The 15,238-nt window shown below is 44.6% G+C and overlaps 1 long non-coding RNA gene across 1 annotated transcript; it reads left to right on the top strand.

The window, feature by feature from the left end:
- Positions 1-726: 726 nt before the first annotated feature.
- On the top strand, positions 727-3,791 carry LOC307116304. Its single transcript, XR_013815201.1, has 3 exons — positions 727-908; positions 1,785-2,144; positions 3,394-3,791. It is a non-coding gene; the product is annotated as an uncharacterized lncRNA (long non-coding RNA).
- Positions 3,792-15,238: the final 11,447 nt, after the last annotated feature.

Genomic DNA, 15,238 nt, shown 5'->3' with positions numbered 1-15,238 from the left:
CACAGTTTTGGGCCTTGGGGTACTCTGTGTTGTGCGGACAAACCGAAGACCACGATGAAGCAGGGGCCAATGCTGGGGTGAGGGGTCATCCTCTCAAGAGGACATGTGCCCTTATCAGCCATGTTATTGCAAGTGGGCTCCACAGGCCAGTAAGATCCACCTCCCCTGAGAGCTTGTCAGATGCAGAGACTCTGGTCCACTACACACCTCCTCAGTCAAAATATGCATTTTAACAGGATGTGGAGACCCTCCCTGTGCACAGAAGAGGGGCAGGGTCCCCACCCTCACCTCATAGTGTCTCATCCTGGCATCCATGCAAGCTGGGCAGCTGCTGAAGCAGCCTTTCAAAAATGTCCCCAGGGCATCCCAATTCTTACTCATTTCACAGGAGATCCAATGTAGAGAAGGGGCATCCCTTGACAATTTTGCTGAGGGGGGCCCAGACCTCTTGCTCTGAAGGGAAAAGTTAAATGTGCACTGACAGGGAGCTGTGGAGAATGACCAGTGCTTTTCAGGTCATGTGGCTGTGCATCTGTGTGTTTCTGTTTTTATGACTGTGTGTTTTCAGAGGCTTCAGCATTTTCCAGTGAATCAAAATACAGAGAAAAGGTAAACTGATAGGGGCAACAGGGTTGGCAAAAATGAGGGGAGGGAGAGGGAGGATCCTGGGCTCTGACCCCGCCCTGGCCCACATGACCAGGGAGGTTATCTTTCCCCAGGAGGAGGCTCAGCACACAGAAAGGAGGGACAGCACATCCCACCAGTCTGGACAGAGGTGCCTGGGAGCCTTACTGGACCTTGAGCTCATCTCTCAGAGGGAGGGACGGAGCAGGCAGCAGTCACCATGGAGTTCCCTGCAGCCTCTGCCCACAGAGGACTTATCCCCTGGCTGGGGCTCCTGCTTGCTGGTAAGGAGGGGACACTTCCTGGGAATGGAAGGGAGGTTGGGAATCGGAGAGTGGCCAAGATCTCCTGGGGAGGACAGCACTCTGGGAGGGGAGGAAGGACTTCTCTTTGGACCTGAGTGAAAGCACAGGGGCGCAGAATAGGATGAGAGAAGGGGCTCAGCAACAGGAAGATCTCATGATGTGGAAGTGGTGAGGGGCAGGAAAACCTCAGTTGCGGTTCATTTGCTAAGTTATTCATCACTTAGTATTGAATTTTGACAAATGACCACAGTAATAACAATTTATTTCAGGTGATAGCAGAAACATTTTAACCAGGGTGCTAACCATTGTCCCCACGAACAAGTACAAATATAGGAAAATACGGCATGGGACATGGTCAAGCCTGGGAACACTCATTCATGCACCCACAGGTGTTTGCAGCCTATTGCAAGCACTGGGGGGCACAAGATCACTAAATCCCCTGTCCACTTGCAGCTCACACTATATGGAGAGAAAATAGAGATGAGATCTACTTGTGACATCAGGTATCCACAAGTGCCCTGAAGGGCACTGAGTGGGGACAGGTCAGAGAGTGAAGATAGAGGGTCTTTAGAGGACATGGTCAGGGAACGTCTTCCAAGAAGGCCGCTGAGTGTCAACAGGGATCTGAGGGCAGTAAGAAGGACAGCCACACAGAGTGCTGGGAAAGAGAATCCAAGACAAAAAGCATAGGTTCTGAGGTGCTGAAGCAATGGTGGCCATGTTGCTGACCTTGACCAAGGAGATGCACACAGGAACTCACATGCACACCAAGGCTGATAGATTAAGAGAAATGCCTCATCTCTCCATCCCAATACATAGATCAAAATACTGATAAATTTCTCTCTTCCCTTCTAGTTTTCCCTTCTTTTCTTCCCATCTGGATCCCGCCCACCACTGCGCAAATTGCTTTTGTCTCGTCCGGTGCTGCTGAAGGGCAGGATGTGATTCTACCTATCCGCAATAGTCTTCATAATATTATAGCCTTTATGTGGTACAGGGGAATAGAGATGGAGTACTCTAATTTCATTGGGATATTTTCATTGGGTTCAGTTAACTATATAACAGGGCCCGGATACAGTGGTCGAGAGACAGTAAAGTGTGACGGATCCCTGATCATAAGAAACGTCACTACGAGCGATGAAGGACTCTACATGGTAGTAGCTCTCCTTCCAAAGTTTCAAAGAGCATTTGGAATTGGATCTCTCACCGTCTACAGTGAGTGATTGCTCTCTGCCCTCTTGCTGTCGGGTGGGGTGAATTCTACTTCCCACATAGGACTGCCAGCCCTGGACTCTCCTCCATCCCCCTCTGCATCATGTCCCAAGATGGGTTTGGGCATTTAGTGCAGGACACACACAGTGGACACAAACTTCCTAAGGTCAGAGTTCCCTTCCCAGATTCCAGCCCCACAGACATTCACCACAGAGAGAAGGACCAATTTGATGGGAGTGAGTCAGCACAGAGAGACCAGTCTCAGTCCAGGTCCCTGGGCCCCTTTCCCTGACCATGATCCTGAGATAGACCCAGCAGGGCTCTGTAAGGACCTGGCCTGAGGGGCTCCCTGGGTTCTTCACAGAGAAGCTCAGCTTGGGCAGCCCCTCTCCAGGCCCCTGTCACAATGTCCTGACTCCACAGGCCCTGGTGAGCCTGTGTCTGGTTCGGTTTTGCCTCCTGGGAAGGGCTGAGTGAGAACAACAGTTTCCCATGAGCCAGAGTCATAAGGCTCTTGAGAAGGTCACCAGTTGGGGCTCAAACTTAAGAGCCACGTCTTTTCCGAGATGGATCCTGGTCCTTCACCTGAGACTGTGTGTGGAGAGCACAACTGGACAAGCTCCACAGATTATTAGCTGACTGTTCTGGGGGACTTAGGAGAGTCCAGAGAAAGGTTAGTGTCCCAAGGGAGGAGCAGGAGTAAAGATTCCCCTGGCAGCTGCTCATCCACCAGGGTTCAGCCCAGGGGATTCTCTGGTGAAGTCCATCAATAACAAATGCCTCTCATTTGAGCAGTTTTCCTTCCCAATATTTATGTCAGATGCTGTGAATATTTTGTGAGTAGTACTTTGTCAGCCTGGCAGTCAAATATTCACTTTCCTTCACTGAGGGGAAAGTGAGGCACAAGGAGAAACAGTCCCTAAGCAGAGTCACACAGACCATGAGAAATTGATTTGAGTCACTTGAGGTCTATCTGCAGCCATAGCCTCCTTTTTCCTCCAATTCCAGTGGCCTTATTAGATGTCTTTGGCTCCCTAGATCATTCATTGGTTCATATCCTTCCTTCTTAGGTGTCTTCACTTCGAGGGGTAGATTTGGTCTGGTGAGTGATGGCAAATTTAGAATTAATTTTTATTGTGGAACCAAATTATCCTCATAACAATCAGAGTCAGGGCTGAGATCTTTGAGGCAGGAGCATGGCCCCAGGTCTCAAGCCCGCACTCAATCATTCTCACCCTCTATTTCTTCATAGGGCCTTTGAGTGTGCCCATACTCCTATCCAGCAACACCACATTCATAGAGAATGAGGATCCGGTGGTCATGACTTGCTACTCAAGAGTGAGGTCCACCTACTGGTTATTCAATGGTACGAGTCTGTGGCCCAGGGTAAGGATGACGCTGCCCCAGGACGACAGAACCCTCACCATACACCCTGTCAGGAGAGAGGATGCTGGGAATTACCAGTGTAAAATATCCAAACCCCATCAGCTACACTGAAAGTGCGCCTGTAGAGTTAGATGTCAAGTACTAGTGATCCTCCTCCCTTCCTCTATGTTCATAAACTAAAAAAAAAAAAAAGTACCTATTAGTACTTGTGGTGGAAATTGCGTCGAAGACTTGCTTTGAATCAATAAATACAAAAAAATGTGAGCTGGCATTGTCATTATTGTTGATGTAAGGTAACATACCACATTGGATCCCATCTCTGGTTGGTCCCATTTGCATCATTTCCAAAATGGAAGGGGACACCATGTGCTTCACAGGAATCTGAGCTCTCTCCCATTTCCAGGGAGACATGTTGAGGGTGCCTGGACACTGGTGATGATGGGAATGGACAAGAGAACACCTATGTGAGATTCAACAGTGACCTTTGTCTTCCCCCAAATTACTAATGTCCTCTGGAGTATTCTTTTGGTTATGGCACTAGACTTATTTGCATAAGTTCAATAGCACCCTGTCCTCTTTTTGATAGAATAGAGTTGGAAACATTGGTAATACAAGCAAAGCTTAGCAAATGTCCTAGTTCAAACAGAATTATAAACAAACTCACCTTTTATGGAGCTAATTTTGACCTGATAAAGACTTATAATCTGTGTGAGAGGAGGGCATCTTCCAAAACTAGAGACTGCAGCTGAAGTGTGAGGGTGAGGCCGCCTAACATCAAGAGGCTGTTAAATCTCCCATCTCAGGTTTCATAAGAAAACCTGCATCAGAGCAAACTAGAAGGTGAATGTCAGTTCCTCTGCACTTAGGTCATTAATCAGGCCATATTGAATGACACCTACCATATATGTGATAGGATCAAAATACTCTTCTTCCTTGAAGATGATGTTTGATCAAAGGGAAGGTGACTGTAGAGAGAAATGTAATGTCTCCATGGAAAACTCCAGAATCACTGTCTTCTGGGAGATCAGATGCTATCTCTGTTCAGTCTCTTAGCTATTTTGCATCTACTTATAAATGGCTGGGAACTTGCACTTCTTTACAAATTGCAGGAACTGTGGCGATGTAAACTGGGTCTTGGCTGAAATGATGCAGTTGTGTTTCCCTCCGCTGTGCAGAAAGTAGCTGTGTTATGAACCAGAGGCCTCATTATTCCTTCAGAGTCTCTAACCTTTCTTCCTGACTAGGCCTCTTACCTCTACTTTTTTAGAGCATTTCCTTTAGGAATGTAACTGCAATTTGTAATTGCAGATTGTTTCTCTGTCCTTTTGAAATATACCTAAGTCTCCTTAAAAGCTTCTTGCCTCCCAGCTGGAATGGCTCAGTGTTTGAGCATCAACCCAGGAACCAAGAGGTCATGGTTCAATTCCCAGGCAGGGCACATGCCTGGGTTTCAAGCTTGATCCCCAGTAGGGGTGTGCAGGAAGCAGTCAATCAATGATTACCTTTCATCATTGATGTTTCTAAGTTTCTCGCCTTCTCCCTACCTCTCTCTAAAATCAATAAAAGTGTATTTTTAAAAAACACAACTTCTTGCCAGGCATATGTTTCATAGAATATCTGCCTAGAAGGTCTGGGTCCATTCTGTTAAAATTTAATTCTCCTGTTTTCTGTGTCTCAGTCTCTGAGGAAGGATAGGAGCCTAACTTGGGAGGGAACATTTGAAACCAAGATGTAAAAAAACCTGCTTACCCTCACCAGTGTGGCCAAATTGGTTGGCACTTTGTCCTGAACACCTAAAGTTTGCATGTTCAATCCTTGGTCAAGGTTTATGGGAGGCAACTGGTTATTTTCTCTCTCATCTCTCTCTCTCTCTCTCTCTCTCTCTCTCTCTCTCTCTCTCCTCTCTCTTTCTCTCTCTCTGTTTGTCTCTCTCATCAATAAAAACTTATCCTTGAGTGAGGTTTAAATGTAACAATAATAAAAATAATGAAAACCCTCCTGTCAGGATTTCATGAGTTTTATTTATCGTTTGTGTCAGTCCAGTAAGCAATCACAGATGCCTACGATTCCTTCTCCTATTCTTAAAATCTCTCCAGCCTTTTATTTCAGTGGTGTTGAAGTCAGTCTCACTACCCTATTGCATGGTCTTGAATAAGGACTTCCTGCCTCCCTAAATTTGTGTGGCTCAAGTTTTACTTTGACATCATCTACCTGTAATTAGCAGAACCTGTCATCTTACAGTGTCAATCCTTATCATATTTTCAAAATTTCCCATTTCTTTCCTTATGTGGCTACAATCCTCCAAATAAATGTTTCCCACTTTGCCTTCTCTCTTCTGACGTGGCTTTCACAGTAGGAGATGGCATGTCTTCCCAGATATTTCCCAGGTTGCCTCTGAGTGGCCTTTGCACCAGATCTGAGAAGACATGACCTAACCATCAAAAGTGTTCTCATTCCATATTCATTTTCACTGCATCTTCAAAGAACAATATCACAGAGAATTAAACAAATATTCAGTGGTAAAAGAACAACTGCAGTAAACATGCAGGTCCCTGTGATGTCAGCCACCTGCAGGCTTACACGGGACGACCCTGTTTCCAGCCCTCCATGACCAGAACTTAGGCCAAACATCAGGGTCCTCATTATTTATCTCTTTTTTGTTTTTGCTTTGCAAACTCTATGTGCCTGGCCTTAGAGAGTCAACAAGCAGAACCTGGGAGATGGAAATAAATCTCTACTTTGGTTCTCTTTTGTTTCCTGCTCATTGTGGTCTCTGGGGTATTTGGTGGGAAGTTTTGGAGACCTGGCCAAAGTTGGATTGAGGTTAAGCAGAAGGAAGAATAGGAATGGGTCATGGAGGGATGGGGTTTGTTCAGAGTCAGGATGGGAAACTGTACAGCTTGGGAGTTTTGGGGGTGTGAGGCATTTTGAGTTCAATGTCACCGAGAGTGTAATGTAGGAAGGCTCTCTATGTGTGGGTTTAGGTTGGGCTGAGGAACACCAGTGGGGCTGACCTACCTATTGAGAAAGCAGCCACTGGAGCTGGTGCAGTGGTCTTGGGGTGCCATTTCCTCAGAGCTAGATGGGTGTGAGGGGATGAGAAACGAGGTTCAGAGAAAGAATAATCTCTTGAAGGCTTATATTAGTGCCCTGACATTGGGACAAGTGGAGCACCAGATGTACAGGCTGGCAGGGTAGATGGTACAGAAAACAGGGGACAAGAAAGAGAAGGAGACAGAATTCAGATTGGTGGATTTGAGGGATAGGTGCTGGTGGATGGGAGCAACATCTCATTGGGTTCAGAGTTTTATTTGGGATGATGAAAATGTTTTACTATTAGGTGACATGGTGGCTGAACAACATTGTGGCTATACTGCCAGTGAAATGTTCACTTTAAAAGGATTAATATCTTGTTATAAGAATTTCATCTCATAAAAATCATTATGCTTACTGAAAGAAGGCAGACCAAAAGGAGAGCATACAGTGTAATTCCATGTATATAACATTCTAGAAAATGCAAACTAATCTATCAAGATAGACAGGTGGAGTGATTGCTTTATGACTGTGGGGTGGGGTGCAGAGAGAGGGACTACAAAAGCACACGAGAAACTTTTGCATTATAGGGAGTGTGTATGTGTGTCAGCACTCACCGGATTATACATTTTACATATGTGTGGTTTATTGCCTGTCAATTATACCACAGTCAAGCTGTGATCAAGGCTTGATGTCATGAATTGCTTGTGTAGTTTGGGAGGAAAGAAACCCTTTATTCTGCTATTTTTTCCCAATTGGTCACACCCTGGATGTGCAATAATGACAACAGCTAGCCTTTCTCCAGCACACACTGTGTACTGGGCACTTCATGTCTATTAGTTCATTTAATCACCCAAAACAAAGGAGTCTGTTTAACTCATTTACTTCCCTCGACTTTCCCACCTCCTGGCCTTTGCAACTGCTGTGTCCTCTGCCTGGACCTCTTACTCCTGCACTCCACCCTCCCTCCCCCCCCCCCCAGTAAGCTCTAGGTTAACGTGGGCTCTCCATCTATTAGATGCCGCTCTTCAGGAAAGTCTCCCTGGTCCCTCAGTCTAGGTCAGAATCCCAGTTGTGTGAGAGCATGACGCTCCATATTTCACCCTTTCAACCATGATCACGTGTGTAACTTCTTTACTCATTCTTTGCTCACCATCTGCTGACACTGCTCTAAGCACTGGGGGTGCAGGTGTCTGAACAAGACAAAATCCCAGTCCTCATGGACATGGCATGCTGGTGGGGGAGTCAACCAGTAACCCACACAGCAACAACAGTAATAATGTGATGGCACGTTAGAGTGAAATAAGGCATGTGTGGAGTGTTTTTATTTCTTTCCATTTAAAAATGTTGGAGCAGCAAAAAGGAGACAAGCTGGTTGGAGGAGACAGAGCTGGAGATGAGAGGAGATGGAGTCAGAGAGGGAGAGGCCATAGCCAGAAGTCTGGCTTCCCTCTGAGTGATCTGAGGAGCCTCTGGAGGGCTCAGAGCCCCAGTTGGAGTAAGTGATCTGTGTTTAGTGAAGCCATCCAAAATTTAGCCTTTCTGAAGTTCCTATTTTTGGATATTGATTTCAGGCTTTTAAGAAAGAAAACTCAGAAAGAACTTTTGACCTCTGTCCACGACCCCTCACCCACATTTCTGCCATAGATTCAGACAGAAAAACTTGCTTTAGGAAAAGAATCAGAATGTTCACCTTATCCTACTTTCCTTAGCACCTGTGTGGCTGCTGGGTGGAGGGCAGGGAGCCCAGTGAGGAGGCACGAGCAGTCATCCAGGTGACAGGTGAGGGTGGTCAGACAAGTGTAGGAAGAAGGGGTCAGTTTCTGTATTTGTTGAAAGCATGGAATCAAGTGGATTTGCTGAAAGATTGGATGTGGGGTGTAGGAGACAGAGAAAGAGATCCAGGAAAAATCTGGAGGAGTACATTGAGGTCAGAAGTTCTGTGGTGATCAGGATCTTAGGGCATCTTGAAGTACCTTTTAGATACTAGTTGTCAAATAAATAGTTGGACATCAGCAATAATGTCTAGTTTGTCTCTCTCATCCACTCTCGTGCCTCTAGGGCAGGCATCCTCAAACTACGGCCTGTGGGCCAGAAGCGGGTGTTTTTGCCCTTTTGTTTTTTTACTTCAAAATAAGATATGTGCAGTGTGCATAGAAATTTGTTCATAGTTTTTTTTAAACTATAGTCTGGCCCTCCAACGGTCTAAGGGACCATGAACTGGCCCCCTGTTTAAAAAGTTTGAGGACCCATGGGTAAGAGATTGGATAAGAAAGCATGATCCATCAAAACAACAATGCAGTACCATCTCACACCTGTCAGAATTTGGCTATCATCAACAAATCAACAAACGACAAGTGTTGGCGAGGATGCGGAGAAAAAGGAACCCTCGTGCACTGCTGGTGGGAATGCAGACTGGTGTAGCCACTGTGGAGAACAGTATGGAGTTTCCTCAAAAAACTGAAAATGGAACTCCCATTTGACCCAGTAATCCCACTCCTAGGAATATATCCTAAGAAACTGGGAACACCAATAAGAAAGGATATATGCACCCCTATGTTCATAGCAGCACAATTCACCATAGCTAAGATCTGGAAACAGCCTAGGTGCCCATCAGCAGATGACTGGATCAGAAAACTGTGGTACATCTACACAATGGAATATTATGCTGCCATAAAAAAGAAGGAATTCTTACCATTTGCAGCAACCTGGATGGAATTGGAGAACATTATGTTGAGTGAAATAAGCCAGTCAATAAAAGAAAAATACCACATGATCTCACTCATTTATGGATAATAAAGAACATTATAAACTTGAACAAAAAGATAGATACAGAGGCAGTAAAGCATCAGACTGTCAAATTACAGCAGGAAGGTTAGGGAGAGGTGGGGAAGATAAGAGATCAATCAAAGGACTTGTATGCATGCATATAAACATAACCAATGGACGCAAAACTCTGGGGGGTGAGGGCATGTATGGGAGTGGGTGGGGGGCAATGGTAGGATATGTACACATATAATACCTTAATAAAAAAATTGAAAAAAAAAAGAAAGCATGATCCATATATCTGCTGTGTATAAGAAACCCACCTCAGAAAAAAAGATGCACACAGACTGAGGATGAAGGGATAGAAAAAGATTTTTCAGGCGAATGGAAATGGAAAAAAAAAGCGGGGGTAGGAATACTTATATCTGAAAAATTAGATCTCAAAGTGAAGGACTTAAAAAGAGATAAGGAAGGCCACTTCATAACACTAAATGGAGCAATACAACAAGAAGAAATAACACTGGTAAACATATATGCACCCAATACAGGAGCACCCAAATACATAAAGAAACTTCTGGAAGATATCAAGGGAGAGATTGACAGCAATACAGTCATAGAAGGTTACTTTAATACCCCACTATCACCATTGGACAAATACTCTAAACAAAAAATCAGCAAAGAAACATCAATCCTAAAAGACTCACTAGACCAGATGGAATTAATTGACATCTTCAGAACATTTCACCCCAAAGCCACAGAATATACATTCTTCTCAAGTGCACCTGGGTCATTTTCAAAGATAGACCATAATCTTGGACATAGGCGAAGTCTCTTCAAATTCAAGAGGATAGAAATCATACCAAGCATCTTCTCATATCACAGTGGCATAAAACTGGAAATCAACTACAATAAAAACAATCCCAAAAAATCAACCACATGGAGACTAAATAGCATGCTATTAAACAATGACTGGGTTACTAGAGCAATCAAAGAAGAAATAAAAAGTATCTTGGCAATAAATGACAATGAAAATACAACAATCCAAAATCTATGGGACAAAGCAAAAGCAGTCTTGAGAGGGAAGTTCATAGCTCTGCAAGCCTACTGCTAAAAACAAGAAACAATGGAAATAAATTACCTAACCCAGCAACCCAAAGAGTTAGAAAGAAAGCAACAAGAAAAGCCCAGGCCCCGGGTCCGGGCGAGGCCGCGGGCCCCTGGGTCCGGGTGAGCCCTGGGCTCCGGGTCCGGGCGAGGCCGCGGGCCCCTGGGTCCGGGTGAGCCCTGGGCCCCGGGTCCGGGCGAGGCCGCGGGCCCCTGGGTCCGGGTGAGCCCTGGGCCCCGGGTCCGGGCGAGGCCGCGGGCCCCTGGAGCCGGGTGAGCCCTGGGCCCCGGGTCCGGGCGAGGCCGCGGGCCCCTGGAGCCGGGTGAGCCCTGGGCCCCGGGTCCGGGCGAGGCCGCGGGCCCCTGGAGCCGGGTGAGCCCTGGGCCCCGGGTCCGGGCGAGGCCGCGGGCCCCTGGAGCCGGGTGAGCCCTGGGCCCCGGGTCCGGGCGAGGCCGCGGGCCCCTGGAGCCGGGTGAGCCTGGCCCCGGGTCCGGGCGAGGCCGTGGGCCCCTGGATCCGGGTGAAGCAGTGCCCCTGGGTCCAGCCGAGACCAAACCAGAGGGAGTCGGACCTGCATTACCACCATTTGTCCACCATCCAGAGCTGAGGGGTCAGTGCCGACATGTACTCATAGGGAACCGGTGGACATTGATATTGGGTCTCAAAAGAACTGTTGGTCCAGAAAGAAACTCACTACAGACTGATTCATTTGCCTGTCAGCATAACTATTATTGCTCGTCGCACATTCAATTCTTATAAGTATATCTATAGTGACACATGATTTCGCTCATCTAGGGGAAATGATGAACAACATAGACTGATGAACAAGAACAGAACCAGAAACAAGGAGGCATCGATCGGACTATCGGGCCTCAGAGGGAGGATAGGGGAGGGTGGGGGGAGGGGGGAGAGATCAACCAAAGGTCTTGTGTGCATGCATATGAGCCTAACCAATGCTTAAGTTCAACAGAGGGTTGGGGCATCCAAGGGGAGGGGTGTGGGATGGGAATGGGGGGATGAGGACAAATATGTGACACCTTAATCAATAAAGAAATTTAAAAAAAAAAAAAAAAAAGCCCAGTGTAAGCAGAAGGAAGGAAATAATAAATACCAGAGTGGAGATAAATGACATAGAGACCAAAAATATATATATAAATGATCAACAAAACCAAGAGCTGGTTCTTTGAAAGGATAAACAAGATTGATGAACCTCTAGCCATGCTCACCAAGAAGCAAAGAGAGAGGACCTAAATCAAGAAAATCTGAAATGAAAGAGGAAAAATAACAACAGACCCAACTGAAATACAAAATATTATGAACAACTCTATTCCAACAAACTGGACAACCTGGAAGAAATGGACAGATTCCAAGAAAAATACAACCTTCTAAAACTCAATCAGGAAGAATCTAAACAATTCAATAGGCCAATAACTATGGAAGGAATTGAAGCAATTATCAAAAAGCTTCCAGCAAACAAAAGCTCAGGGCCAGATGGCTTAACAGGGGAGTTTTACCAAACATTCAAAGAAGAACTAAAACCTATCCTCCTCAGACTTGAATTTTTTCCAAAAAATTCAAGTGGAAGGAACGATTCCAAGCTCCTTCTATGAAGCCAGCATCAACCTAATACCAAAACCAGATAAAGACAACACAATGAAAGAGAATTACAGGCCAATATCCCTCATGAACGTAGATGCCAAAATCCTCAAAGAAATTCTAGCAAATCGGATTCAGCAGTACAGTAGAAAGATCATACACCATGACCAAGTAGGATTTATACCAGGGATACAATGATGGCACAATAACCGCAAATCAATAAACGTGATACATCACATAAACAAATTGAGAGATAAAAATCACATAGTCATATCAATTGATGCAGAAAAATAATTTGACAAAATTCAACACCTATTTTTGATAAAAACTATCAGAAATGTGGCAACAGAAGGATCATACCTCAACATCATAAATGCCATATATGATAAACCCACAGCCAACATCATACTCAAAGGGCAAAAACTAAAACCATTTCACCTAAGAACAGGAACAAGACAGGGATGCCCACTCTCACCACTCCTGTTCGACATAGTACTGGAAGTATTAGCCATTGCAATAAGACAAGACGAAGAAATAAAAGGCATCCAAATTGGAAAAGAAGAAGTAAAGCTGTCCTTATTTGCAGATGACATGATATTATACATTAAAAAATTAGAAAGACTCCATCGAAAAACTATTAGACTTAATAAATGAATTTGGCAGTGTAGCAGGATACAAAATTAACGTCAAGAAACCTATGGTATTTTTATACACCAATAGTGAACTTAAAGAAAGAGAGACTAAAAAAGCAACACCATGTACCATCGCACCAAAAAATTTAAGATACCCAGGAATAAACTTAACTAAGGAGGTAAAGGACCTATACAAGGAAAACTACAGGAAACTGAAAAAAGAAATAGAGGAAGACGTGAACAGATGGAAGAACATACCACGTTCATGGATTGGTAGAATCAACATCTTTAAAATGCCCATACTACGCAAAGCAATCTATAGATTCATATTGGGATATAATCCTAGAAGGGTAATTACTGGGACAAATGGAAGTCCCATCTTTAATTTTTTTTTTGGAAACTCCATACTGTTTTCCACAGTGGCTGCACCAGTCTGCATTCCCACCAGCAGTGCACGAAGGTTTCTTTTTCTCCACATCCTTGCCAGCAGTTGTCATTTGTTGATTTGTTGATGATAGTCATTCTGACAGTGTGAGATGGTACTTCATTATCATTTTGATTTGCATTTCTCAGATGATTAGTGACTTTTAGCATGTTTTCATAAGTTGGTTATTTTTCAATGACTAAAAAGCGATAAACCAAGAAGATCTAGGGAAGATGTAGAAAGGTAGTGGAAAGAAAATGTTGAAAAAGATATTTTTTTGTATGAATGCTAGAACCTGATTATAGGCATATTCTTGCACTTTAACCTAGCAAGGATTACTAACTATATTAATTAAAATAGAAGCTTTATAAACAAGGCCCTGTATAACAGCTGCTGAGATATAGGAAATTCATATATCTTATATATTAATTTTATATATAAATTTATATATGATTAAACTCTTACTCTCTTTCTTGACTTTGGAATGTTTAGAAGGTAATTGTAATTTATAGCATTGTATTCTTACAGCCTTGTTTCTGCATAAACCTTAAGATTATAGCTTCCAATTGCAAAACCAGCAGCAATCAGATTAATAATGAATAGCACTTGAGTGTTTCCAATGGGAAATATAGGGGCCATAGTAAATGGGAACCCCTCTCGTGGTCAGATGATAATAATAATTGAAGAGATGTATAGGTTGCCCTCAAACTATGCGTAAATGTCATACTAGAGGCAAAAGTCAGAGAAATGAGACAGAGAGCAAAACTTGGATTATAGGTTAGAAATAATCCAGACTGTTTTTCTTAGTGAAGGTCCACGGAACCTGCCTGCCTCCCATTTACCTGCTTTTCACTTTTGAGAAAATTCAGCCTTGATTTCCATCCAAGGTTACAGTCTTGGCCCATCCCCAATGGTCCGTTGTTCAGCAAGACAAATACTTACACTAAGGCTTCCTAGGAATGGGCCTTCTTAGCCTGTGGGAGCACATTATCCCTCTCACAAAAGATCTCTCACCAGGCCCTGGCTTTGAAAACCTGGAAAGCACATCCTCCTGAAACAGCATATCCACCAGAGGGGGCAGCTTTCTGGACAATTAAATCATAATACTCTAGACAAGGCCAGTCATCTCACCGGGCCAAGCCTGCCCTGGGAGACACACAGGGTTAGGCCCTAGCTGGTTGGTTCTTAGTCTAGAGGTCAGAGCTCACCTCTGTCCAGGGTTCACAGTGAGCTCTCACCTTCTGGAGCCTGGTCAGCATTGCTAGTGCAGTACCTGACATTGCCTGCAGGTCTCCATTTGCCTTCTAGGGGGCGATATTGATACGCACCTACAAAACACAGGAAATCCACACTTGAACTGGACTTTGGCTAAGCAGGTGCAGAAGGAGACCTATATCCATTCACTGACTAATAGCTTTTTCTGGGCCCCTCCATCTTGCCTGCGCTGTCCCACCTGCTCTTTCCAGGAACTGTGAATGAAAAAGGGGCTGTGCAAGAAACCTGATAAGCCCAAGGGGCTGCATGGCAGTCCTGACAAGCTCAGTGACGCACAGTGTGGTCTGATCACAAATGCCTAACTGGGCAGGTGATGGCATGGAGTTATGTCACAGGCCCACAGCTTCCTTAGCAAATGTCAGACTTTACGTTAAGTGAGCCCTTTCCCTGTTCTGATGCATCCTGGATAACATACCTTTGACATCACATTCCTCTAGCAAATTTCCTTTGCTAGACCCATTGAAGGCAGAGGCTGTGGGGCCAGAATACAAGACCACAGAGCGCCCATGTTGCCTGGTTCCCTGCACAGCCTCTGTACCTGCTGTAAATGTTAACTATCCAGGACCCTCCAATGAAAAAATAATACCTGTTTCACCATTTGTCTTACTATTTATTTCTAGAGATCTTTTTGCTATCCTTTCCCTCACTTTGCAGGAGATTTAATGCAACTTTTTTCATCTTCTTCTTTGAATATAATGTATAAAATAAGCTACAAAACTGTTCTCAGGATTTGAGATCTTGCTTGCAGTCATATGACATCAATTCAGCTGAAATACTCATAACAATCCTCCACAGGTTTGGACATTTCTTACCTTGACAGGGTCCAGGGGCTGCTGCTTTTTCTGGGATCTCTATGTTGCTCCCCATATCATAACTGGAG

Source organism: Cnephaeus nilssonii, assembly GCF_951640355.1.
Source record: "Cnephaeus nilssonii genome assembly, chromosome: 20".
In the NCBI taxonomy this organism is placed as follows: Eukaryota; Metazoa; Chordata; class Mammalia; order Chiroptera; family Vespertilionidae; genus Cnephaeus; species Cnephaeus nilssonii.
This window is presented reverse-complemented; position numbering and strand designations above follow the sequence as displayed.